This window comes from Anas acuta, chromosome 12 (assembly GCF_963932015.1).
Source record: "Anas acuta chromosome 12, bAnaAcu1.1, whole genome shotgun sequence".
Lineage (NCBI taxonomy): Eukaryota > Metazoa > Chordata > Aves > Anseriformes > Anatidae > Anas > Anas acuta.
Window position 1 is genome coordinate 19,876,216 of NC_088990.1, and position 24,338 is coordinate 19,900,553.

A 24,338-nucleotide genomic window follows, 5' to 3' on the forward strand; every position below is an offset into this window, starting at 1 on the left:
GTGCTACGTCGCTTCGCTCCAGTTGTGCGACACATCTGGAAGCCCTACATCAGCGAGCTCCGCTCAACAACGCGGGAGCAGGCTCAAATCCGTCCCACTGACTCATCAGCAGCAAGGAGCGGGATCTGCTCATCTCACCGCAGCTCAGCCGTTCCCCCAAACGCTGTGACGAAGCCATGGCAGCAACAGTAGGAGCAGCAGGAGAGCAGTGATGCCATTACTGCCTCTCTCAAGGGAAAGGGAGTCAGGAGACCTATTTCTTGTTCCAAATCCCTGAATGATGCATTTTTAATCATTGCCTTCTACTATGCTCTTCCACTAGATCACCAAGAGTTAAGACATTTTCAGAAGGAATATAATGATTTCTTAGCTAAATCATTCTGATTGAGAAAAACAACTGCTGATGACATACTCAATCTCTGGCAGCCTTCGGTTCGACCCTATCCTGCTACAAAGTTCCTATGCAAGTGGCTTAATCCCAAAGCCACAAAAAGCACGCCAAACGAGAGTCCTAGACAGATACACTCCCTCAGGCGAGAGGGGTGAGGACAATTCAAGATTGTCCTAGTGGAAATGTCCCATTATTAGAACAACCGAAATTAAGATTCAGTAATTTGGAAGCGATCTTTCACTTACTGTAACTGAAAACACAACAGGTGTGCAGCAGGTTCGTGCAGACCCTCATCTAAACCAAAACACGTTTTTGAACTAACCCAGCATGTTAACTACGCTTCCCATCACCTCACCTTGCACAGACAGCATCAAAGATGTACCTCTCACCTGAAAGTTCGGCAGCTCACCTACCACAGCCTTTCAACCCCTGCAGACCAAACCTTCCCTGCAGCAGCTCTCACAGCCCTGCTCGATTCGGGGCCGGTGAAGTGGCCGGACTTGTTTCCCCATCCAGAGTTAATAGCAAACAGACACTTCAGACAAATTGCTCTGTGGACCAGAAGTGGATAGGAGGGATGGAAAATAAAAGTTAACCCTAAACTTTCTTTCGTTCAGACTAAAACCATAATTACTTAAAGGATAATTTACTAGAATGGGTCAAGGCATTTTTCAAGCCAAAATAAGCTCAAAGTAAAAATCTTTTCTTCTTTGCATTTCACAGTCACTTTTAACTTTGGAAAATGATTTTTTTTCAAAAACAAACACACTCATACTTCAAAGAATGACACCAACACAAATAAACTTTATACATTTTCAGCTTCAACGTCAGTCATAGCTATCAGTCCAACTGCCTGTCCGAAAATAAACAAGAAATTAAAAAACCTGACAAACCCTTCCTCAGTTACGTAACGTGCTCCAAAGGCCTGTAAACACGATAGACTATATTGTAAAGAAGGGGTCTTTAATCAACCCGATTTGTGCTGAATTGGCCATTCACCCAGGCACTGATGTTTTTGCTTAGATTATCTGTCACCTTTCCACAACTACCGCTTTTTTTTTCTTTAATGGTACTTTTATTCCTTCCTCCCACAAAGTTTAAAGAGGGAAGCACCAAGATATTAGTTTCTTAAGTGGTTTACAGCTATGCCTTTAAAACGGTTCAGTTCCCGGCAGCGGGCGACAGAAGTGCCCCACAGAAGGGCTGTCCTCTTTGAAATTATACCTAGCGCTGGCAGACACCGACACACATGACTAGCTTCATGCATTATGCAAGCAGCCGCCTGAATTCGTGCTAAACTTCTGCATGTGGATTTATCACAGCTTTCAGGAAACAGGATGTACACTAAAACACAGTCAAGTACGAAACGTTTACTTTTTCCGAAATCCAAATAAGATGGAAAGATACAAGTTAACTCCGTAACGCAGGCCACGTAATGATCGAATCATTACTCACAGGAGAAAGACTCGGAGTGACTAATGACATATTATACAACCTGCTAAGTACTATCCCTTCAACTATAAAAACACGGGGCACAGGAGGTTTTTTTACAGCCCAGCCACGTTGCAGTCAGTAGGCAGCGTGAGTCATCGCCGACCCACGGCACCGCCGCTTCGCTGCAGCCTCCTACTTGCTCCCCACACCGCTTAGAGAACTCTACCCTGGCAGCCGGCAAACCTTACTATGAGTTTAGGAGTCTTCCGAAGGATCTGTAAAAGCACAAAGAAATCCACTCAGTTTCTCCCGCAACACAACCAGGAGCGGTGCGGCCCCCCCTCAGGTCGGTTCGGGGAAGCCTCCAGCCCTGCTCCTCAACACCGAACGCGGAGCCCCGGCCCCCCGCGGCCCCCGGCCCTCAGCAAGCTGCTGCCGCACGCCGGGGGGGTTTCAACCGGCCAGGAGCGGCTGGGACGCGGTGACCCCAAAAGCAAGGGCTGCGTGCGAGGCCGAACGGCAGCTCCCATCGCTTCCTGACCCCTATCACCCACTGGAGCCCACCCTGGCTCCAGCCGGCGCTGCCCGTGCCCCGTGCCCCGTGCCCGCTCCACACGCGGCGGCCCCTTCCCCCCGGCACGGCCACCCGCGGAGCCGCCCGGCCCCGAGGGCCCCCGCAGCGCCCCGCCAGGTGCCCGCGCCGCCCGGCCGGGCCCCGGGGCAGCCCCCCCCGGGCCGCCCCCTCCGGCGGCCGCCGTGGGCACGGGAGGCGCGGTGCGGCCGCGCGGTGCCGGCCCTACCTTCAAACGCCCTTCAGGGCGCGGCGCCGCCCGCTGCCCCCGGCCCCGCAGCGGAGCCCGGCCCGGCCCCGGGAGGCGGCCGCCGGCCGGGGGCAGCTCCCGCCCGCCGCCCGCCGCCGCACTGCGGAGGGGCCGGGAGCGGGGCGCAGCGGGGCCGGCGGCAGGGAACAAAGCGCCTTTGTGCGGCGGGGCCCGGCCCGAGCCCCGCTCCCTGCCCTGCCCCGCCGCCCGCCCTGCCCCGCCGCACTCACGGGCCTTCCCAGGCTCATCGGGGGCTGCGCTGCTCACACGGCCGGGCCCCGCGGCCCCGCCACCGGCTCCCGCCCGGCGCCCGCCCGCCTCGTCGCAGTCGCCGCCGCCGCCGCAGCCGCCGCCGCCATGTAACCCGGCGCGGAGGGCAGGGAGGGGCCGGGCCGCCGCCGGCTCCGCCTCGCCGGGCGGGGCGCGGCCGCTGCCGGGCGGCGGGGCCGGGCCCGAGGGGTCCCGGCGCGGGGGGAGCCGCGGCCCCGGCACCCGGCAGCTCGGCCGGCGCCTCGGGAGGCCCGAGCGCTGCGGCTCCGCTGGCAGCAGGGGCCTGCGGACACGAGGAGCGCCCCAGCAGCGCCCCGGTACCGCTCCGGGCACCGCCGGCGGCCTGCCCGGCCCCACGGCTCGGCTGTGGTGGGGGGCGCTCGGGCCGAGCCCTGCCAGCACCGCGGGGCACGGCTGGGCTTGGCGGGGCCAGCATCGCCCCGGTGGAGACGGGGCACGGCGGAAGAAAGGCCGGGCACAGAGCAGGGAGCGGCGGTGCCAGCTTCCTGCTGCACAGCCTCGGCTCCGGCAGCAGGCACAGGGCCTGTGGCAGTCCGGGCGAGGAAGAGGAGCAGAGCTGCAAGGCCCAGCACCAGCCGCCCGCGCCTTCGGTGTCCGTCGTGGTCAGGAAGGGAGAACGGCGTTGGAAGGGACCGACAGACACCGGCTGTCCCTCTCAGATGGGGACCTTTTGACTAAGATTTTCTGCAGCTTCAGTGTCACGAAGACCTGAATGTCTTCCCCACAAACATCTGCTGTGGCTTTCAGCTCCGTAGATGCCAACCTCCTTGTTTCCTCTTTTGCAATTGCATCTTCCTTACCGGCAGAGGAAGAGACAATAAAATTCTATTTTTTTTTTCCTGAAAATTATAACTAAAATAGAGCAAAATACTTCAAACATTAACATTTTTCCCCATGAGACTTTTATACAGCCATCTCACTGCAGGGAGAGATGTTTTCACAGATGCAGAAAGATGCATGAAGATACCGGGGCTGCATGGAGCAGAAGTCTGGCAGTGCCACCAAGTTTCAGTACAGCTCTCAGGCAGGGGGTTTCCCTGAATCCCACATACACCTTTTCAGTGTAGGATGACTCAAGATAAAACAATTAATGCTCATTTTTACTGGTTAAACAGATTATTTATGGCTAGAACCAGCATAGAAATTACTCAGTGCAGAGGGCTTTGTGCCTCCCCCTGCTGCCATCCAGACAGCAGCATCCAATTGACCCTTTCAGTTTTAAATCGCAGAGCTTGTTTTCTTTTTGCTTTTGATTTTAACAAATGTGCTGCCATGTTGCTCCAACTCAGTAAGAAAAGTCTCCCGGCAGGCAGAATCCGCATTGTTCTGTGGAGTAAGTTAGAAAGGGAAGAAACGAAAAACAGTTCCTCAGCACTTCAGTAGCCTGATGCCTGACGAAGAGGTGGCTTGGGGCACAATCCCAAGGCATGTGTACCTGAAAAGAAATCTACAGATGAGGCTGCCAGAGGCCTGCAAGTCTGAGGCTGCAATGCAGCTTCTTGTCACGGCTCTTGTAGGACAATACATGTGTCTGCAACGGCAGTCCCCGGGCACCTCGGCCCTCCAGCACAGGTCACAGCCCTGCTCTCTGGCTCTTTCAAGCCAATTAAAATAAAGGGCTCTATAGAATTATTATTATTTTTTTTTTAAGAGCATGAGGGCAGAAATGTAGGGGGAAAGCGTTGAAAAGAAAGAAAAAATATCAACAGGCCCAACCTTTGCCGTCCACCAAGCAGGAACACGGAGCAACATGAGCTACAACCAGCTACCAGTTTGCTGTGGCCTCAACCTACAGCATTACCCCTCTTCACCTGCCCAGCAAAAACCAGGAAGGAAACCTCTGGCATAGCCCCGCTGGCACTGCTACCGCTGCTCGACTGCACGAAGAAGTTTGCTCTCTGAACAGCTGCATCCAGTCTTACTGGGTGTGAGAGAAGAGGGGAGTCTTGATAATTCAGTACAGTACGAGTACCATGCACACAGGAGTCAGCAGACAAACTGTCACTGTACATTGCAATATTTGCTAATTTATAGGCACCCAACTACGCTGCCAACAGTGGAGAAAAGTCAGAAACGAAGTTGCAGCTCCTGGCCACCCAGCAGAACAGTGCTGGAGGATTGCAGCACTGGCTGCTCCAGAAGGCCTGTATTTAAATACAGTCTATAAAAAAACTGCAAGAGTGCTTATTTGGAAGAGGTGATGTTAGGACAGCAATGAGAGCCAAACCACAAAGGAGAATTTACTTGCATTAAAGAAAGAGATTTGGGACTCAAAAAAGGCAGGAGCAGCAGTGGTTGTATGTCTAAAAGCCAGAGCTATTTACTTAATTAAAGAATCCTTCCACCCATACAAAGTATTTTCTTTATGAGATTCAAAAATTTCAGCTGATACTAGGGTACTGCAGTAAGAAAAAAAAAAGCAGAAAAAAAAAAAAAAAAGCAAAAACAAAACAAAACAAAAGCTAAAAGAAAAAAAAGCTAAAAAAAAAGCTAAAAGAAAAAAAGTTAACACATGCTCACTCATAAATCACATAGTCCAGATGTACCACTGTTTTTCTGGGATCCTAATTAAAAAAACAACATCTTTTTTTCCCCCAACATTTTTCTCTGCCATTCGAAGAGCATAGTCTGTGCAAGGAGCTTGTGAATGAGGTCCTTCAGTCTAGAGGAAAATCATGCCTCAAGGGACTGGCACAGGAATGGTGCTTGTTTTCAGCCTCACTACTTACAGAGTCATCATGCACATGATTTAAGAGTTGCTCAGAATTTAATTGTGTGTCATGTTGCAGTTAATAGCTATCTGATCCAGAAAAATTGCTAATCCATATCCAGATTTCTTATAGCCTATCGATTAGGTTGTAAATTACTGGGTCAAATTGTTTCCCCATTTCCCCATATGAACACAGTTGGGTAGCTCATAGATGATACATGACACCGTCCCATTCGAAAACATTTGCAGATATTAACTGTCAGTAAAATGCAGAGTAAGAAAAGGACTGGTCTTAGAAGGCCATAAAGCCCAGCAATTAAAAAATAATTAGAACTGAAACAATGAGTCATTTATTAGATCCAAATTCAAAAAGATCAAACAGCAAATTCCAGTGTAATATTTCAGTCCAAGTATGAATCATTACTTGTGGCATAAAAGGGAATGAAGTATTTTTTTTAAGTAGCCACACCCATTACAATTGGCAAGGGAAGAAAGATTTTGACAAGACTTAAAAAGGTTGCCCAAGGTGACTTGGCCGCTCCAAGCTTTTGTCTCAGTTTCACTGCTTCACGGAGCTTTGCTGTGGGAAATCACTGTTTTCTGAGCCTATACAGCACTCTGATGATCCCAGGTATTTTCAGAAGAGGCTGAACTTAAGCCTGTAGCTCACACTGAGCGGACTCCCCTCTCAATGAAGGTGTCTCTGGTGACACCTGATGGATGCACCCCAGGTCCTGCGGGGTCAGCTCCCAGGCAGCCAAATTTGTCAGGACACATGGGAAGAGTCCAGAAGCACACGGGACTGGAGGAACTGCTGGCACCGCAACCCATGCGCCCTGCTGGAGGCAGGGACAGCTGCCTCTGCCAGCAGATGGTTTTAAGGGCTGATCACGTTTCTTACCACGGCCTAGGATGCATTTTGCATGGGCATGGGGATGGGTTTGGAGAGCAAATCCAATTTAGCAAAAGAAAATGGGGAGGGCTCTGAGAAACATGGTTTCTGCTGCCTCCTTGGCTTATTCCTGCATACCTGTGCTCTGCAAGGGTGACCAGGCCCCTGAACGTGGTTTGGTTTTCCTGGCACAGCTCCCAGGATTTTTGTAATGGTTTGTTTGGGGCGTCTTTAACTGCTGCCTTCTCCAAGTAGCCTAGTTCTCTGCAGGTGCTAAGCAAAGTCCTTACAAATCACTTGCTCTGCCAGGCTAGTTTCATGCTGCTGGCATACAGCACAGAAGTCTAGTTAACATCGGGTTTCACTGACAAGCCAGCAGCCCAGGTGGCTTCATTTCTTGGGCACCGCTATTCCCTGGGATAGGTCTGACTGCACCTTTCCATACTGGATGCAGTGTTTTTGGTTGGTTGGTTGGTTTACACAAACAGATTTTCCTAACAAACACACTCTGGGGTTGCTGACTTTAATGCTTTCCCAATAGATTTTAAAGTCAACTTCATGCCAACATTATTAGCAGTTAACCACACAGAAGTCATCATCTTAAAATACTTTACCAAAATTTTGTGTCAAAATTCTTTCTTAGTTAAATTCTGCTTGACAATAGCCAAAACTATCTAGCACAGACAGCATGCTGTCACTTCGAGTACTCACTTGGTAGAACTGAGTTTGCTGGAGCAAGCTTTGTACCCATCTACAGTTTGATCAGGAAAGAAGATATGAGAGCATTAGGGGGCTTAGAAGAAAGGAAAAAGGCAAACCCTAAGATCTTCATCCCTGTGTGAAACAATAGAGAAAATGGAAAAGAGCAGACTGTTAACAAAGAGACCAATGCAAACCAAAGGTAGCAACGGACAAAGGGCAAATGAAGGTGGAGAAAGAAAGTCACTCACAGAAAATGTTTAACTTTGAGGTTGGAAATAAATGGGTTCTGTGACATACTTTGGAAATTCTGTGATTCTGCAGGAAAAAAAAAAAGTCATTAAAAAACTAAAACAGAACAAGACATCCTTCCCCCTTGACGACCCGTGGTAGGTCGTCAGCAATCTGGGACACTACAGTACAGCTTAGCTGCATGCAGACTCTCCTCTTAATAGCTCTCGTTTTTATTAAGACAGGCAATTCTGTTGCCTACTTTTTCTGTGTCTTCACCAACATTTAGCACATGGATAGAGCAGCTGCCTAAAGGAGAAGTTGGCAAAGCCCTGGCAATACTGGAAGATGAAGAAAATTTGCCTTGTAGCTGGGTCATCACTGAAAGCGGCAGCCTCAGTGTGTGAAATTCACTTGCAAATTCACCGGAGCTCTCCCAGATTTCTCTGCTTTTTTTTTTTTTAATTCCTTGCTGTCTAACCTTGCATAGAGGTAGCTATCAGTATGCACAGAAAATTTACCAAGGTAGGCAATGAAGGCCGTAGGAAACCAAAGTGTGTGTTAGGTTTAATGACCTTTTAAAGGATGACTAGTACCAACATTTGCGTGCTTGGGTGCTCCAAGTGATCTGCATTTCTTCTAACTTCCCAGCGCGGGACACAGGCGTTGTGCTGTAGTGATGCTGTAGATCCTGTCAGTGGATGAATCTACAGATGAAAAATATTCTACAGAAAGCAGAACAGAACTGTTGTGACAAGGCAAAGCATAGGATGAAGTGGAAACAAGAAACACCAAATGTTGGTGTCTTTTTTCAGCATTTCAGGTACAAGGCAATTGTGTGTGACAGTCCTCCCCCATTCAATCCTGCCTCCTGACTGCACTGAGGCACTGCTCTGAGCCCCACATCCAACATCTCAAGTTTAGAAGCAGTTTAGAGAACATGCCTGCTCGCAGAAGTGGCACCAAAGCAATTGTCTAGGGCTTCTCTGTGCTAGTTATTGCACTGGATGCGGTGCTGCTGTCATGGTAAGGAAGCGCATTGCTGTACAGATGTCATTTAAATATCTGTAATACCTTGGGTATTCCAGAGTGGAGACATGCCCTGGAAGCAGGATGGGGTGGTCTCTGCAGAAGCGAAATGCATTTGTTTTTTGGATAGCTACCGGAAAGTACTCCAGCTCTTGAGCAGAAGTTATAAAGGTCTGAAGCTGGATTTATGCAGAAGAAGCATATCTCCTCCTAGAATTACCGCATGTAACTGCAGAACTATACATATGTCCATGCGCAACTATTCTTGTTCATTCCTGTAGAACAGAAAGCCTTCCTACATGAAGCATTTTGCAGCATTTTAATTGCTCTTGCATTACACAGATAAAGCCTCTGCTGTGCAATTGTAAATACAGCTGGTGCTGCAGTGCTCGTCATTTACAGAGAAAAAAATCACACTAACATTTGCTAACATTTTCACCAACACCAGAATCTTCTTGAAATACATTTACAAAGGGCAAAGCTCAATACAAATACACGTGCAGTAGTTGATACGCTTATTTCAGCCTGAGGCTACGCGACTTTTACATATCAAATAGCACCAAAAGCTATCTGCGAGCTCGTAAGGGGAGAAAGGAGGCGCGGGGAGTGAGTTGAGACATTTCAAACACTTTCAAAGATTGCTTTGCAATAAACTGCACATGGACTGGTGCACAGCCAGGAGCAAATCTTTGTCAGTGATCAAGAAGAGACCTGGTGCTGCCAGGAGACCTTTGGGGACTGGAAAGCAGGACTAATTGGTCGTATTGAAGGAGTCTCAGACCTCTGCTGCTGCTTAGCTTTACCTCCTGCAGGGGCCTTCATGACTGGGATGTTGACTCAGATCCAGCCTCGGCTACACGAGTCACAGTGGTACTTCAGTGAAAACGGGATAAAACAAGCTGGGTGTTGAGGCACATGAAGAAATAGGATCTTTGCAACTAATTCATGACCTCTCAGGCAGAGACACCTCCCATTCAGTTTGCCCTGCACACAGCAGTGCCCATGCCCAAAGCTCATGGGTGCAACTGTTTGACAAGTAAAAGTGTGCTGGATGGTGAAAGATCAACAGGCAAGAAGCACTGTGCCTGCCAGCAGGGTCGAGGCAGGCGGGTGGGCAGCTGATGAGAGTGCTGCTGCTCAGGGTTGGCTGTGGCCAACACTCTTCAGCATTCCCAAAATAGCGCTTAGCAGCAGCAGCATATCCACTTGGAAGCACGCTGCTCCTCTGAGTGCCTCCTACTGCCGCTGTCAGACTCCTACCACAGCCACTCTCCTGAAGCCAGAGAGAGAGAAAACCTGAGCATCATCAGCAGTGCTAATTACCTTCTTGTCTTTCTTTTTTTTTCCCTTCAGTGGATATCAGAAATGTGGGAAATCTACCATCAAATTAGATGGCAAATATTCAGCATTGCACAAGCTAACCTAAGCTGCTTTTGTTACATCTTCAGACATCAAAACCCAAGGTTTTATTTTAATAACAGAGAGCTCTGGAACCAGCTTCTGTACCTTAATATTCCATAACTTTTTTTTTCAGTACATATTGCATTATCTATTTCTAAAGGTTTTCAATATAACTATATGGGACTATTTATTTCCCCACATTCTCCAGCCCCATTATACCTGAAATTTCTTTATGATTTTCTAGGATATTTCAGATTTTCTCACCAGTTTTCAGACACTTGCCGTGAAGGAACACATTTCTGAACTATTTGCTTTCTCATGAAATCTGGGTTTTGCCATGTGCCAGAATCAGCAGACATTTTATAAATAGCTTTGGACAGATGACAGGAAATGATGCAAGATCTCAGTCCACTCCACAGAGGGCAACTGTCTGTAGTGCTCAGGAAAGAGGGACTTGTACCATTGACTACTACACAGAAAAAAATAATAATAATGCCCAGAAGCATCATTTACAGCAGTGGGTATCAGCCTTATGAAACACAGGATCTCTAGGCTCAGTACAGCTCTAGCAAAAAATAGACTTGCTTGCAACAACACTACAATGAAAAACAGGAAAAATAATTTTTCCTTTGAAGAGGAAAAATTGAGTAGAATTGTCTAAACTTGCTTTGTCTTTTACTGTCGAGGAGGAGCTTTCCCCTCCTTACATGCTATTAGTGCCAGCACACGCACTGGAGATCCTCCAGACTCTGACTGGTGCCAAACAGTGGGATCATCTTCTTACCCTGGCATTTCCCAGCAGCTTCAGCAAAGTCTCTTCCAACTCAACCTGCTTTAAATGGGCTCCAATAATAGCTGCTCGGAGGTTAATCTTTATCTATTCATTTGACCCCAAGTACTATCTGTTCCTCTTTGCGATAGCAGGACAGAACAGAGAAGCAGTTCCCTGTCTCATTTTGTTCCTATCAGCCTCCGTGAAGGTAAAGCCCAATGATTTATCCCCACATAAAGCATTTATTTGGAATAGAGGCAAACTCTCAGCTCTCTTAAGTCCACGGCAGAGCTCTCAGCAGATTTAACCGCAGCTCAGCAACTGCAGCCTTCCCCCAGCGCCTCACTGCCAAGGTGCTCCTTTTCCTAACCCCAGCAGGCAGCCCACTCCTTGCCACGCTTTTGCGCCACCGATGACCAAACCACGTGCTGTACACAGAAGACCACAAGCAGCAGTAATAAACTGTGCACCTCCCATGTCTGAGACCCGCACGTTCCCACACCGGAGCTGAGCAGCGTGCAGGGCCAGGAGAGCTGGCCTCAAAGAGGCCACGAACCAGTCTCTGGTCTGCAGCAGGCACTACAAGTGCAGGAGCGTGTCTGGAACACAGCTCTGCCCACAGGCATCCTCACAGCCACCCACCCCTGTTCCTCCTGCAGACCCGGCATCAGGCCTGCTAGCCTGAGACTTCTGCAGGTATTTCTCTTCAGCCAAGAATTACATATTTGACCCTTCTTGTGGCCATACCTCAGAGGCCTCCTGCTTTCAGATGTGGAGAATCTACTCATTGTTACCTATCTGTTCTCCATTAAAGGCTGTGCAAACAGAAACAGAATAAACCTGCCTAGGTATAAATGCCAGTAAATAAAAGCAAATCTACTTGTTAGTGGGTGTTCACACACTGTGTGTGTGTGCGCACGAGAGAAAAAGAGATTGAGAGGGTAAAAGAGAAGGTGGCCAAGGCTGCCAGCCTTTGCAGAGCTCGGTGAGAATGCCAGTGCCCGAGATCCAACTGTCCCTAATGATCACAAGCATATAAAAAACAAAACAAAACAAAACACAAACACCTAGAACTTTAAACCCAGACTTTGTTCTTTCCTGTGCTTGGAAAAGAAAACATGTCTATCGTTTTTTGTTTCTTGACCTCTGAGAAAACGTGTCCACATGCCTGTTCATTGAAGTGCAAAGAGCCTGCTCCACAAAGACACGCTTCTCTTGTACAGAGCCCATGCAGACTGCTTCTCAGAAATGCCTCCACAGGACACTGAGTGCTAAGAAGTACCAAGAACCAGCTCGAAATAGAGAAAGTTATCTAGTAGAGGTAAATATTTCACTGTATCATTATGCCTGCAGGTTCTATCATGATCTGAGTAGCAAGATTTACTTTGCAAGTGAGCTGGAATTAAGAAAGATTAAAACAGGTAGAGAAACCCTCCACTTCCTAGTGTATCAGCATTCTCTTATCTCCAGCACTGAAATCTCTAAACAGATTTCAATTACATTTGGTCCAATGCTGTTAAAACCAAAACTTAAGAGATAACATGTACATCTAAAGCTGTATTTAGTGGCAAGGGAAAGATATTCTGCCCTCATTCTCTGCGTTTTATCAAACACTGGAGAAGCATTTAATCCTTAGTTAAAATCAATAAGCCTATTTTAGTAAACAGAAAAGTTGCTAGCCATTATCTCACATTTCTTCTTATTGTTTAATCTAGACACTCCCAAAACAAAAGCATGAGAGATGATTCAAAGAAGCAGAGTGTCAACCTTTGGACCAGCTGTAATTGCAATACTTCGTTCTCATGATTGCTGCAATTCAACAGACCTCCGTGTCATCACAGATGTGCCCTGTGACACTGTACTGGCTGACAGCAAGAGCTGTTTTATGGGCTGTATGTCTGATGTCCCCAGCAGCTCACGGTGCCACAATCCAGCTGAAAGGCCAGTTTCTGTTCCCTTGCACCCAGTGTCACGGAGGATAGGTGTGCAAGTGCATTCACTTGTGCTCAGTAGTGGGAGAATATTTGTCACAAGGTCAGGCTACACAGTGGGGGATTCCACTTAGTCACCCAAAGCAACGAACAATTAGGCTTCAGCCACCAGACAACAGTGGGAAAACTCTTCCTGGCAGTCTGTGCCTTGACACAGTAGCCCGCAGGGACAGACTGCAGCCTACAAATCTCTAAGCTTTGCTTTGTTGCTTACTTCTCCAAGACAGACACAGCCTCTCTAGCTACAGACTTCTGGAAAAGTTATCCCAGAAGCCAAGGACGGGCACAAGTCTCGCCTCTTGCCATCAGAGTTGAACCACCCTGGCAGGGCTGGACAAGGAGCGTCACTGCTGCTGCCCCAACCATGCTGCTCCAACAGCAGCCCCAAGGAGGACTTAGGACTCTCAAGCCCGTCTGGCACGCGCACACACACACACACACACACACACGCACACGCACACGCACACACACACACACACACACGCACACGCACACGCACACACACACACACACACGCACACACACACACACACACACACACACGCACACACACACACACACACACACACACACACACGCACACGCACACACACACACACACACACACACACGCACACACACACACACACACGCACACACACGCACACACACACACACACACACACACACGCACTTGCTGTTTTCCCCCTCAACCTAGCACAGGTTTCAAGATGTTGGCTATTTATTTTCTCATGACAGATTACCCAAGCTGGTATTTCCACAGCTGCATGGACTATCTACTTGAGAAAAATGAGATTATTATGGTCTGTGATAATACCCCCATTTAAATAATTAAGGCAATTCATTTGCTCTTAGTAAAAATTATTCAAGGACTATACGTACAATTTGCGATCAAAGTACTGCCATGTACCCAGTGTTTATCATCCTGGGTCCAATGATACTTGTTAGTAAACAACGCAGATGTAATCATTGATAGGAGGAATGGTAAATCAGTGGCAAGGCTTCAACAGTCCATTGTCAGGTTGGAAAACTTCAACCAAGAACCTGCAGTAACTGCTGAAATCAAATGAAACTGCAGGGCAGTAACAGAAACTTTTGAACCTTTTTACACAGAGGAGCAAGAAAATTTATCTTCTTGATTGCTGTAATGTTTCAGATAGCAGGAGAACATGGGAATATGGGCCTTAATGTCAGCTAGTAAAGTTCTCTGACCTTTCAAGGGAGCTGTATCAGCCCTGACAATCACAGTAATCAGAACAAGCTCTATCTGCTCCGGCACAGGTTGACTGCACGAGCAGATACTCCTTTTTCTTCTTGCAAGTGCTCAGTGCTCTGCTCCATTCGTTGCACAAGACAGATAGTGCTCACCTGATTAGCAGTAATTGGATACCAAGAAAAATAAAATCCATGTACTGCCCTGTGTCTTATTCATCACGTATTGTCCTGGTCTGAGGACAGAACCACAGAAGAATTTTCTACTTTACAGGGTTTAAGGGCTCTGCAAATACCCATTAATTTACTTTCTTCAATCTTCACAGCTACCAGGATATTATCATTTCCGCTTCCCTGAAGTGAGTCACAAAGATCAGGGTCACAGTAGCCTTTAATAGCAGATGCACAATTTGAGATTCCTAGAACATTTCAAAGTGATTGGTACTTTATTCTCCCACTCAGCTTTTCAAAGTGATTGGTACTTCTTCTATCACTTGCAGATCCCAGAAGCTCTGAATTCTCAGCTTTTTGCAGATTATTCTAGACTCTGTCCAGGATGTTGGATTTTCCCCACCACCGGGACATCCCCAAGAAGCTGTGTTTGCACACCCTCCATGCCAGCCTCTCCACTCCCTTTCAGCCACTCGACCAATTTCTCCCAGTCTCCTCCCATCTCCCAGTCGATTCCCAGGTTCTATTTGCTTTTCTCCTTTCCAATTCAAATCTCATTTTTACAAGATTTATTTTATTTTATTTTATTTTCCCCAGCCTATTCCTTAAAAATTCCATACCTATTCAGTCCTTTTTTCTTCTGCTTGTGAGCCAGGCAGCTGCCTCCAGCTTCTTACCTTGAGCCAACAGAAGCCATTAAAAGCTGTTCATGGGAGGAACAGTCCGCTTATGTTCAATTAAGGAGCCCAAACCCAACACAGCCTGCAGCAGTCCATGGATGCAGTCACAGGAAAATTCCTGTTCAGAAGTTAGCTCAGCTGGAGCACGCCCAGTACTGACAGACTGCTTGGGGAATTCATCTGCTACCACTTCTATCCAGTCTACAAAACCTAAGGTCTCCCATTCAAAGCCATCAGGCAATTTTCCGCAAAGATAATAAAAAGCACTTTTGATTCCAGATTTTAAGAGTGTGTTCCTGTCGTAGCACAGGCAAGGGACTTTTAAAGACTTTTTGTTCACCTGCTTTAAAGGTAAGATAAAATCAGTGCTCTCCTCCAAACCAGTTCTTCTAAAATGACAAAGCATTTAAGCTAAATTTTCCAGCAAAGTTCAGATTTGGGAACATACCTGACACAAAACCTTTCCATGGAAAGAGTTAGCAGTCAGCAAAGTTGTGTCTATCAAAAAAGAGCAAGCACTGGGGGCACCACGGCAGTCCTAACACAGGAGCTCCCCAGCCTCACCAGAGCCAGCAAGTGGTTGCAGGTGCAATGTTCTGCCTAGCCATGTCGCTGCCCTACAGCTGCTCCCCACACGTGTACCTGCTCCCCATCACTTCTCTTCGTGGGCAAAGGGACAGACGCACGCACAGCTTCTTCTCCACCTTGCCCAGACACCCAACACAGGCTGCATTGCACTTCCAGGTGGCCTTTACCTGATGTGTCCCGGGGGCTGGAAAGCCACTAGCCGTGTTGAGAGAGGTGGTGGGATGGGGGCCTTCCTACACAGGGACACATTAGGGCTAAAAAAGGGTGGTTTGGAGAGAGTTTCTGAGACTGAAGGAGCACTGTTGGTGTGCTCTGCATGGGTTGCTGAGAGGTGGCTGGGGGTACAGGGAAGACTGCACAGTGGCATTGAACGTTCAGCACTGGGGCTGTGGAGTGCCCCATTCAACGTGTCCTATCCTGTTCTGTTCTCTACAATTATTCTGGTTCTATGAAATAGGCTCCAGTGTCAGCTTCTCCATAATCTCAGCCTTTGGCTGGCTGTAGGAACGCAGGAGATGGGAAGAGAAGTGGCAGGAAACATTAGCCTGCCATTTTGATGGTTACAGAGGCTGTACCTTCTTATTATTTCCATGCTATCATACATGACAAGCACTTCAAGACTCCCCTCCTGTCCCCTCAGTCCTATTATGAAAAGCCAGGTTTCACAAAGCTGTTTTCCAACATGTCAAATTCAGGTTTTGTGGCTCACTTTGACAGTTTTACAAAGAAAGCATTAACTCCTGATGGAGCATAAGCAAGCAGGTCACTGAGCTGAAGAGCACAACTCAGTGTCCTGATGCCTTTCCTGGATTACAGGCACAGCTCCGAGCCCAGGTCTTCAGCCCTAGCAGAGGCTGTTCCAGCTCCCTGTCATTCCGTGGCCGGCCTGGGCCTGGAACCTTTACTGAGTTATGGGCATGAGCAGAAAATCCTGAAATGAGACAGCTCCATCCTGCTGCTCCTGCTTGCACAGGCTGGGGCCACAGCACAGCCGTGAGCTCACCCGATCCCACACCGCTGCCACCCTGCAGGACTTTGCCTGCGCTCACCTGCTGCTGGCAGCTGGGCACCCACTGCAGCTTCAGCATCTCACCTGAAGGAGGTACACAAGCTGCTTGTGATCCTTCAGCAAAACGCTGAGAGCTGTCACAGGCAGAAGCCTAGGAAATATGTCCCCAAATCCACCCATCTCTTCTTTAAAACAAATCTTTATTTGTGCTGGTGGTGGTGGCAAAGAGCAGTGGCTGCCCCCAGACTACATTCAGTTATCTTTTCCCATGTGCAGAGATGAAGCACTGACACTCCTCTCCCTCTGCAGAGAAGACAGCATTTGCAGTAATGAAGCTGTGCTTATATAAGCTTCAGAGAATGCCAAGTTGAATGTCTGACGGAGGAAAAACTCCTGCTAAAAAACTATTTTTTGTCTTTTGCAGAGATCTAATCTATCTTCGATGCATTCCTGACCTTCAGAAAGTATTTCCATCTCACACATTAAGTATAGCAATCCTCTTAACAAGGGAACATTTTGTTAGAGCTTTAAATTGTGTTACGTAAATTATTTGTAGTTCTGACTGCAGGTTTCTCTTCCGTCCATGAGCACAGTTGTTACGAGATTGCTACAAGGTTCATTTGCAATCACGGCTGATAATCATCTGAAGGGACTCTTTGTAATGGGATCTTATCTAGAGATATGCTACAAGTTTAATAAGATATAGTTGTTTTTGTTTTGTTTTGTTTTCCCCCTATTAAGGCAACATATTTGTCAAATAATTGGCAATATCTTCACTTCACAAGAATTAAAAAACAAACAAACAAACAACAAACACCATGATGTGAATTGTAAGTTAAAGAAAATAAAAATCATTTCCGACTCCCATGAACTTTAGGAGGAACAGAACACACACAGGAAAAAGTATCTGTATAACTATATATACAGAGAGAGAGAGCATACTTAGCTACCTGCCAGTGAAATCCTGCCTGGGATGAGCATGTCCCAGTCTATTAGCTTACCCTTGCTGGCTACAACGGGAATTGCAAGCAGTCAGGCTTGGGTGCTTTGTATCCAGTGAAGTACTTGTTCAGAAAAAAAAGTATTGAGTTGAAAAGTAAGAAGTAACAGCATAACTTCTAACATTACATCAGGGAGCTCAGTGATTGTAGAAAGACATTTTTCAGCCCTCTGTTTTCAGTCTTCCTTCTCACCACCTCCCCTAGCCAGAAATGTGGTTAGGCATTGATTTTGAATGGGAAAAGTTCACAGGCAGTAGAAAATCTCCCTCCTCCCTTCCTCTGGTCACTGTTAAGGCTGTCTGGAAAACAAGGTTTCTACAAATTTCCTAAGGAGTGGGAAAAGAAGGGCACAGTATATAAGTTGGGCCACACTCAATTCTTTTTTCAGGTTCCCTATTAAATTCATGAGGTACTTAAGAAAATCAATAAAACAATCATTTATTCAAATTGAAAGCATTTTGTTTGACTTGAGGACACTGGTTGCTAATCAACATTTTAAAATGAGAATTTTCAAATCAAAATATGGACATTTCATTTTAAAGCCTTTGTAAGAGCATTTCAGATTTTTTCTTCCTAAATAACAAGAGCAGTGAATTAAAATTCAAGGAAGTTTGGGAAAAAATTCATCTAGATCTCAGTATAAGCAAATGGGAAAATCCAGGAAAACTGATTTCTCCAGTGCAGTGGTCCAGAAACCAACAAAACCAGCCACCATGAAAGCACAACGAGGAGTGACATTTTAAAAGAGAATGAATGTGTGGGTTTATTAAACCACACGTACACACATGCACAAACACACGAAACAGTCAGAAGGTGTTTAGCGGAGGAGGACCTTTATCCACAGAACTTAACATTTCATAACATTTTCAAATCTGTCTGTGAATACTTTACCTTTGTATTTCTAGTCTTACTGAGCTAACTCGTAGTGTTTTCTCTCTCTTTCATAGCCTTTCTTTTCTTTGTTTAATGCTAAATATTTATTTTCATTAGTCTTTACAGATTTGTCTCACAAGTTATCGGCAGTCACTCTTACAATACTTTACAGAGAATGCAATGTGTTAGTACTTAGTACAATGTTAGTTATTGCTCTTAATTATCTAGAGATATCATCTGACTAATATATAATGCTTTCATTTATATAAAAGACAATATATTCTTATTTTGGCAGTTCTCAGAGAGAGAGAGAGGTTTTTAAATGTTAGTTTGCTTGTTCTTAATCCTTCATATGCTTTTCTCTCTAAACAAACAAATCTCATAAGAGAATACACACAGACATTGAACTTACCATTACTGAAGCTATCTTTTGACTTCCTCAGTATCATAAATATTTAAGCAGAAAGAACAGAACAAAACATTTATTCTAGTGACACCACACCAGAACTAACAAACTGATTTTTAAAAAGTAGTACACAACAAGTGAGAAGGTCGACCAGAAAATGCTAGTCAGGAATAGCTGTGATCTGATGAGGAGAAGGTTATGTTTCTGTGATATGAGTAGTGCACAGCTGTTACTCTAGTAATAATTCATCATATTAATATTTAAATGAGAGGAGGAGGAGGGCAAGAGATTATGAGTGACTCAATGGTCCCTCCCTGTCCTTAAGAAAAATAGGCCACCAATACAGAAAGAGTATTAGGCGCTATAGAGTGGGAAGGTTTGTTTTCATTACCTCTTGAATAAAAGTGGGCAAACTGGTCCTAGAGTAAGTCTAGAAATTGCACTGCTTTTACTTCTGAAAGCTAAATTCTGCTTCTGCTCTCAGAACAAATCATTGCCTAATGAACAAATTGATCAGGGAACCTGTGCTCTAGGTCCGTACGTGTTGTTTCTTGGATTTCAGTGTATTTCCAGAAAGCTTCTTCACTTCCTGCAAAGAGCTGCCCATGGGAGCCTTGCCTAACACAGGGAATTGCAGAATCGCTACTGTGCTTTGCCATTTATCTACAGATGTGTTGATAAAAAACATCTCTTTAATCTGCACTCACTTACCTCCAGGTTTTTGCCATGATCTCGGCCCATCAGGGTCTCTCGCACAAGCAGGCTCAGGAAATCAGTGGCACCCGGGGCCGAGCAGGAGCGACTGCCTGTAGGAGAGGGTGTTGAGAGCTGCAGGGAGCCTGGGGGAGCTGCAGGAGGCAGAGAGCAACACCCAGCAACAGCAGGCTCAGCACAGGGTGCAGGGCTGGAGGAAACAGCTGATGCAGGCATAACCCAGACAGATGTGGGTGGCATCCCTGGCAGGAGAGGCAACCTGGCCATGTTTGATTGCGTATAGGGTTGCACAGCTTAATCCAGCAATTCAATATAAACACCACCTCTCACATGCTAGTTTTCTAGGGGTCGGGTTTCTTTTTAAATTCAGTATAACTCCTCCTTGTTAGAAGAAAGTGTGTTACTATGACACCCCTGGCTGAGCACTGTATTGTTGGCTATATAAACGTATAAAGGTAATAAGCAACCATTTAACCAGAAATACAGACATGAACTCTAGAAATGACTGTGATGCTAAATAACAAATAGCTTGTAACAGAACAAACCCACAGAGAAACATTCAGTTCAGTGCTCAGCATGAAAATACAAGGTACACAAAGTAGAACTATTAAGAGATGCCAAACTCATGCAGTAACATCAGTTACCAGCACACCAAGATAAATTCTTCATCAGAAATTTTCTATTTTCACCTATTCAGGCAGACAGATTTCCTCCCTTCATTTAATTAGCCTAATCCTGCAAGATCAACTTTGCAAACCTCCTATATATTTATATTAATTTTAGCTGACCGGTAGAGAGGTTTTATTTGCTGCATCCTGTACGGCAGGATTTGTGATTTAATACACTGCAGAAAACACCACTCTTCAGAGCTTCTCTGTGTCTGCTGTCAGTGTCCCAGCAGGGTGACCATTTAAAATTGGTCTTCATAAATTTCCACAAAGATTTGTACACAAAGCAGAATCGGACCCCTAGGCATTTTGGAGAAACAGGGAGTATTGATCTAGACTGCTCACAAGAGTAGATGACAGGGGTCCCCAGGAGGACAACCTCTTTGTATTAGTAATTACACTAACGCTGGAGATGTTGGGCTCCTCCTCCTCAGATTTTGGGAGTGCTGGGAGAACAGGCCTGCCATACTGGCCTTATTCCCTGGCAGAGCCCTCCTTCCAGCTCCACCAACACTGCTGCCTCATGAATAGATGCTCCAGAGCAGGGAGAATACAGATACGCAAGTCTAGGATTAGCCACCTACCCCGCTAGTACTCCCAGCTGTGACTCACGTGTTCCCAATCACATTGAGAGGCAGAATTCATCCTCCAATTCCTTGAGCTTCTGTGTCACCCTCTAGCTTCAGCCCTAACCAGTACAATCTGGTAACCGTGAGGTTGAAGACCATTTGCACTCCTGTGGCTGCACCCTCACTAGTTTCTCAGCAATTGGAGGGCTCAGTCTTCAGGCAGCTTGTATGTTAAGTTGTGTCAGTGGCCACAAAAGAGGTGAGGAAAAATGCTGGAAGAAGCAGAAGAGTCTCTGAAGCATCAAACCTCTCTTTCTATGTGAAGGGTTTGGGTCTGGTACATTGAGATTAGACTGGAATGCAAAATATTTGCTGCTTTCTGCTAGTAGTACCAAACATGATTTAAGATAAGTCAGATTTGCTCTCTTTCTCCTTGCTCATCCTCCTCCACACTATATATATACACATACTATTTCAGAACCAAAACCTTCCTTGTGCAAGCAGTTGTCCAGATTTAAAAGTATTTGTGTACAATTGCTAAAATAATCTACAGAGCAGCTTCCAGTTTTCCCAGTGGTATTCAGTAGCCTGAAAAGGTTAGTGAGCCAGAGCAGTCTCACTGCTATTTCCTCCTCCCTTTTAGTCTGCATTTAAAAAAGTAAACGCAGAAAGCATATTAATACGCACTAAAAAGGAGAGAAGACTAATGTATGATTTCAATTTGGAAGAAAAATTGTGGACAAAGGTTAAACAGTCTTTGCAACCACTGAATTGTTAGTTGGAGGTGAATGTGTGATAGAAGATAAACATTTTCAGGTACACATTGGGTCAGCTGATGGGTTTAATAGGTACTGTAAAATATTACATTGCAACAGCTTGTACACTGTCCTTAAGGGCAACCACCACCTTACAGCTGGGCTAGGTGGCAATGAGATTCGTGTACAAAGTTTGAGGAACCCCAGAAGTCCACGCTCGGATTTGCTGTTCTTCCAGCCAAAGAAGTTGCTAGTTTAATCCAGTTCCACAGTTTTAGTTCAAAAGAGGCTCCAGCTTCTGTTGAGAAGTAAGTACCTTTGAAGACAAGGCTTTTTCACGCTTTGTCCAATGTCTACTCAAATTCCACTCCATTCTAGCCTATGCTCTTAGTTACATAGAAAGAAAGAAAAAAATAAAAAAAAGGAAAATTCACACAAATATTTTGTTTCTAAAACACAAAGATATTAAGGAAATCCTGCTCATAGAAGCTAGCACTAATTTCTCAAATGCCCTTGATGCACTTTTTCACTGAAATTCCTCTCCTGTGGATCTGGGCTGGACTCCACTCACCTTGGAGAAGACATGCCAACTGAAGAAGGTAATTCAAAGGGCAGTCAGTGGCAATTAGCTCCACTGGTGAGTTTCATTTCAAGAGAAGTAGCCTAACTCCTAACCGAGGAGACATCGTACCACTCATTCATTCCTCTGACAACCAAACAACAGGGCCCTACCACAGCCACTGAGCAACTCACAGACATAGAAGAGCTCACTGCAAGGCTAGCCACCACACTTGTCCTAAGAACAGATGGATCAGTGTGAAGAGCCCTGCTGGCACCAACCTTCATCACATGCAAATTCCATATTAATTAGCAGCACTAGGTTTTAAAGTTATGACCGTCAGATGCAGACTGCTGAGCCCAGCCACTGTCAGTATGCACCCATGCCCAACTTTTCCTTAACCAGATGGGCTCCTTGGCTTGGTCTTTCTGGCTGAAAACAGGCAGTCATGCTTCCTGAAGGCCACACAAGTGGACATATTCTGTGCTGGCTCTGCAAAGGCCACAGGGTCTGCAATGGGAACCTAATCATTAGGGATCATACAAATGATCTCAGAAGTGCTGTATGTGCTTAGATTTTGAGTAACAGCAGTAAGGCTTACGTAGTTGTTTACCAGTCAAAAAAGAGGGGTAGGCTTTTTATAGTCCAAACTTTACAAAGTGATAAAGATCTATGAATCATCTAACATGCAGCTTATCTACAGACAAATAGGATTAAAAATAGAGCAGGTAGTTTCATCTTTTTTTTTTTTTTTTTTTTTTTTGGGCACGGGAACAAAAAGAAAGCTGACATATGAGGAAAAAAAAAAAAGGCTGCTGAGGATGCTGAGCACAAAGCTGTGACTGAGGACTGAAATGAGAGCTTCTTCAATAATTGTATCTCCCTGATGAAAGGCCAGACCTTAGGTACTCTCAAGTGGCTCTTTTCTGTAACGAGGATCTTGGTATTTGGCCTATTCATATTTACCATTTCTCTGCAATCGGTCCATAAAATCCCAAGGTTTGTCATTTTTACCACTGGAATCAATGCAAAGGCTTCTGCCTTTTAAGTGCTTGGCTCTGCCTCAGAATGTTTTAATCTTTCCTTCCCTAAATACAAATGATTGACGGCAGTATGCATCCCTGGGTCAGTTTTCAATTCATGATCCAAATAGCTCTTCCTACCTTGGAAGAAATCCCAACAGTTTCCTAAGGAATTTTCCTTTGGATGGTCTGGAACTCCACTTTGTCAATAAACAATTTCTAGCAAACAAAACACTGACAGAGCTACTCTGCTCAGCTGATGATACCATGAAACATTAACCTCCTTCCTTGCCCAGGGTGGCACAGACTGTGTTTTGCTGCTTCCTGATTCCTGACCCATGAGTGACCTTGCTGTGGACCAGCTCCTTTTCAGCACAACTCCTTGATGTTCTGTATTATGTGGCACCTACATCCAAAGAAGCAGATGGGAAAATGCAAATTTCATTTTTTCTCACTGCTACTAGGTCTTATATACAGAGAAAGGGTACAGATAACATAAGGACCACCTCTTCCTCATCTGAGGATACTTACTCTACCAGGTCTTCTGTCCGCATTTCCACTCTGGAATGAATTACATATGTCCTCTGTTGCTATAGGCAAAGAAGGGGTGAGAAACAGGAGAGGAAACAACACAGCCCAGTTTTAATTCTGAATTCTCTTTTTTGGGTAGATCATTGAGTGACATGGACAGCACATACCTGAATGCCATTACACATTCGGTTGTGCTAGCGGCTATACATGGCACAAACTCATACCCACTGATGGTGTGCAGGAACTGTGACACTGGAGACACCAGGGCTGTCATTCCATGGAGCTGCAGGACCTTGTGGTAAGTTCCTGAGCGAGTCAGAGGATGAGATGCTCTGGAAGACCCTTCCCCACTCCAAAAGCCCCAACAGAGAGGGTTCACCCAGAAGAAGGTCATACATGATGCCACAACAGCAGGAGTGCCCTCACCGGTATCCTTATTAACACCTATGCCTCTGGCTCTTCCCTATCCTCTTCTTTCAACCTCACCCCTCCACTGAATAGTTTCTCTACACCCACAGTTCTCCACACCCGCAATTCTCTCCCCCTCCGTGTCATAATATGCAGCGGGGCTGTGCTGACAGGCCCACACCACACTGCTCACCCTTGTTAGCAAGACCAGAAAGGGCAGCCTTACTCAGGACCCTGCTCCTGGGGTACAAACCAAGTCGAGCACCAGATCTCCCTTCCTGCCTCTTCTCTGGAGGAGGTTTATGCATGGTGGGATTGTCCTGAACAGTTGCCAATGTCAGGGGGCTTCATGACTTTGCCAAGCTCAACCAGCATCCCAGAGCTTTCCTGTAATCAGGATGCTTCACTCAAGCAAGACAAGTTGTTAAAAGAGACACCTACAGAAGAGTGTTTTGTGTAAAGGGATGGGTAAGGAAAAAATAAACCAGTTTAATGTCCTGACAAAGAGCA

At 46.1% G+C, this 24,338-nt stretch overlaps 1 protein-coding gene across 4 annotated transcripts in view; it reads right to left on the reverse strand.

The window, feature by feature from the left end:
• The window catches only part of MAPK6 (mitogen-activated protein kinase 6), a 30,488-nt gene extending 11,710 nt beyond the window's left edge, over positions 1 to 18,778 (reverse strand). Inside the window, exon 1 of one of the 4 annotated variants that reach the window (XM_068695691.1) lies at positions 18,609 to 18,778. The gene's annotated coding sequence lies outside the window, so the exon portion shown is untranslated. Of the gene's footprint in view, positions 1 to 780; positions 2,422 to 2,625; positions 2,775 to 2,876; positions 3,036 to 18,608 lie in introns of those variants that run through there. The other 3 variants (XM_068695689.1, XM_068695692.1, XM_068695690.1) reach the window with 3 other exon arrangements.
• Positions 18,779 to 24,338: the final 5,560 nt, after the last annotated feature.